The sequence below is a fragment of the Chrysemys picta genome, unplaced genomic scaffold, assembly GCF_011386835.1.
Source record: "Chrysemys picta bellii isolate R12L10 unplaced genomic scaffold, ASM1138683v2 scaf766, whole genome shotgun sequence".
In the NCBI taxonomy this organism is placed as follows: domain Eukaryota; kingdom Metazoa; phylum Chordata; order Testudines; family Emydidae; genus Chrysemys; species Chrysemys picta.
In genome coordinates this window covers 22501-25653 of record NW_027053473.1, presented here as the reverse complement: position 1 = coordinate 25653, position 3153 = coordinate 22501, and the positions used below count along the sequence as shown (strand labels likewise).

General features: G+C 73.1%; 1 non-coding gene across 1 annotated transcript; it reads right to left on the bottom strand.

Moving 5' to 3' along the window:
- Positions 1–1457: 1457 nt before the first annotated feature.
- Positions 1458–1576, bottom strand: LOC135979327 (5S ribosomal RNA). Its single transcript, XR_010596659.1, has one exon. It is a non-coding gene; the product is annotated as a 5S ribosomal RNA (ribosomal RNA).
- Between the last annotated feature and the right edge of the window lie 1577 nt (positions 1577–3153).

Below are 3153 nucleotides of genomic sequence, written 5' to 3'. Positions count from 1 at the left end.
CCGGAGGGTGCGCGTCCTCGGAGGCGATGCAGGCGCCGCAGAGAGGCAGCCTCCGAGGCAGGGAGCGGAGCACCGAGGCTGGGGAGAGGGGAGCAGGAGCCGGGGGCTGGGGGTGGGGGTGGGGGGCGTTCAGGACAACCGGTCAAGCCCCGGGAAGCAGCTGTCAAATGTTCCAAGTCCCCACTCGGCCACCAGGTCCACCCCAGTCTAGCAATGGGGTTGACCTGGCTGACGGCCGGTTAGTATCAAGGTAAACTCACCGTCGTCCACAGGAGGGCAGCTCTCAGGCCGGCCGGCTGCGGCTGACTCTGGGGCGGCGCCCGGTCCCGGCAGCGAGGGGCGGGGGGCGCGGAGCGAGACGGGGCTAACCGGGGGGGGGGGGCGCCTCCTGCGACTTTGGGGGCCGCGGGTCGTCAGTGGCGTGCAGGCCGGGCCTCTCCCGGGGGATTCGGGGGGGCGGTCCTGCGGGCCGGGCGCAGGGGGCTCGGGCGAGCCCGGGCCGGTCCGCCCCGGGGCCGGGGTCTCCGCCTGCGGCTCAGGGGGGCGCGGGTCGTCGGGGGAGGAAGCCCGGGGGAGCTGCACACCGGCCCGCCAGGCCAGGCCTGGCCTGGATGGCCGCGGGGGGATTCGGGGCGGTCCCGCGGGCCGGGGGCCGGGCGCAGGGGAGGCGGGGGGTCCGAGCGAGTCCGTCCCGGGCCCGGGGCCTCCCCCTGCGGCTTTGGGGTCCGTGGGTCCCCGCTGGCGGAAGCCACTGGGAGCTGGACACCCGCCGTCCGTCCCGCCTGGCCAGGCCTGGCCTGGGTGGCCGCGGGGGGATTCGGGGCGGTCCCGCGGGCCGGCGGCCGGGCGCAGGGGAGGCGGGGGGTCCGAGCGAGTCGGTCCCGGGCCTGGGGTCTCCCCCTGCGGCTTTGGGGTCCGTGGGTCCCCGCTGGAGGAAGCCGCTGGGCGCTGGACACCCGCCGTCCGTCCCGCCTGGCCAGGCCTGGCCTGGGTGGCCGCGGGGGGATTCGGGGCGGTCCCGCGGGCCGGCGGCCGGGCGCAGGGGGTCCGAGCGAGTCCGTCCCAGGCCCGGGGCCTCCCCCTGCGGCTTTGGGGTCCGTGGGTCCCCGCTGGAGGAAGCCGCTGGGCGCTGGACACCCGCCGTCCGTCCCGCCTGGCCAGGCCTGGCCTGGGTGGCCGCGGGGGGGGATTCGGGGCGGACCTGCGGGCCGGCGGCCGGGAGGGTCCGGGCCAGTCCGCCCCATGCCCGGCGTCTCCCCCAGCGGCTTCGGTGGCCCCGGGGGGGGTCCTCCGCGGAGGAAGCCGGGTGGGTGGGGAGCCGGACCCCAGGCGCCCAGACCCGTGACCTGCGGCCGCGACCTCCGACTCGGCAGGAGCGACGAGGGGCTTTCCGGCCCGTCCCCCCCTCTCCTTCCCCCCCAGAAAAGGAGAGAGAGCTGACTCGGACCGGGAAAAGCTGCCTACGGCACCTGGGATTCCCAGGCGGTCACCCATCCAAGTACTAGCCAGGCCCGGGACGGTTTACCTTCCGAGATCGGACGGGATCGGGGGCGTTCGGTCCGGTATGGCCGTAGGCACCCGGCCCCGCGCCTCCTCGCCCGCTTTCCCCTGCCGACGCCCGGGCCTGCCGCACGGTGAGCCCCGGTCGGACTGCCCCCCCCCCTGCGGCAGGGCCCCCGTCTCTCGCGGGCCCGGTCCTTTTTTCCTTTTCGAGCTCCGGGGCCCGGGCTGGCCGCCAGAGCCCCTCCGCCCGCCCTCCCCGGCGTCGGGGAAAATACTGTCCCGGACTTCCAGTGCGCCCGATCCTGTCAGCCGGGGGGTGGGGAGGGGCAGTCCCTCGCTGCGGCCGGGGAGGGTGAGCCCAGGGCGGCTTGCCTGCCGTGCGAGGCCCCTCTCGGCCACCAGGTCAACCCCGAGTCGAAAGGGCTGAAAAATTTTCAGAGTCCCCTCCCGGGCACCAGGTCAACCCGTGGAATCGGACGGGTTCACCTGCTGGCCGGTTCGCTTCCCGGCCACCAGGTCAACCCCTAGGTTGCCGACCGGCCTACCCAGTGGCCGGTTTGCTTTCCGGCCACCAGGTCAACCCCTAGGGGTTTTAACGGGGGCACGCCCGGTGGCCTCTTTCCCGTCCGGTCACCAGGTCAACCCGGATCTCCCTCCTTCCCTGGGCGTCCCCTCCTCGGAGGCGTCAGGTTCCATTTCCCCCCCCCCCCCCAGACTTCCAGGGGCCCGATCCAGTCGGCCGGGAGGCAGTCCCTCGCTGCGGCCGGGGAGGGTGAGCCCAGGGCGGCCTGGTCCATGTCTCTAGTGGGCCCGATCCTTTTTTTTTTTTTCGAGCTCCGGGGCCAGGCCCGCCCGGGCAGCCCTCCTCGGAGGCGTGGGGCGATTCCCCCCCCCCCCCAGACTTCCAGGGGCCCGATCCTGTCGGCCGGGAGGCAGTCCCTCGCTGCGGCCGGGGAGGGTCAGCCCAGGGCGGCTTGCCTGCCGTGCGAGTCCCCTCTCGGCCACCAGGTCAACCGCGAGTCGAAAGGGCTGAAAAATTTTCAGAGTCCCCTCCCGGGCACCAGGTCAACCCGTGGAATCGAACGGGTTCACCTGCTGGCCGGTTCGCTTCCCGGCCACCAGGTCAACCCGTGGAATCGGACGGGTTCACCGGCTGGCCGGTTCGCTTTCCGGCCACCAGGTCAACCCGTGGAATCGAACGGGTTCACCTGCTGGCCGGTTCGCTTTCCGGCCACCAGGTCAACCCCTAGGTTTTAAGGGGGGGGGGACGCCCGGTGGCCTCTTTCCCGTCCGGTCAGCAGGTCAACCCGGATCTCCCTCCTTCCCTGGGCGCCCCCTCCTCGGAGGCGTCAGGTTCCATTCTTTTTTCCAGACTTCCAGGGGCCCGATCCAGTCGACCGGGAGGCAGTCCCTCGCTGCGGCCGGGGAGGGTGAGCCCAGGGCGGCTTGCCTGCCGTGCGAGTCCCCTCTCGGCCACCAGGTCAACCCCGAGTCGAAAGGGCTGAAAAATTTTCAGAGTCCCCTCCCGGGCACCAGGTCAACCCGTGGAATCGAACGGGTTCACCTGCTGGCCGGTTCGCTTCCCGGGCACCAGGTCAACCCGTGGAATCGAACGGGTTCACCTGCTGGCCGGTTCGCTTCCCGGGCACC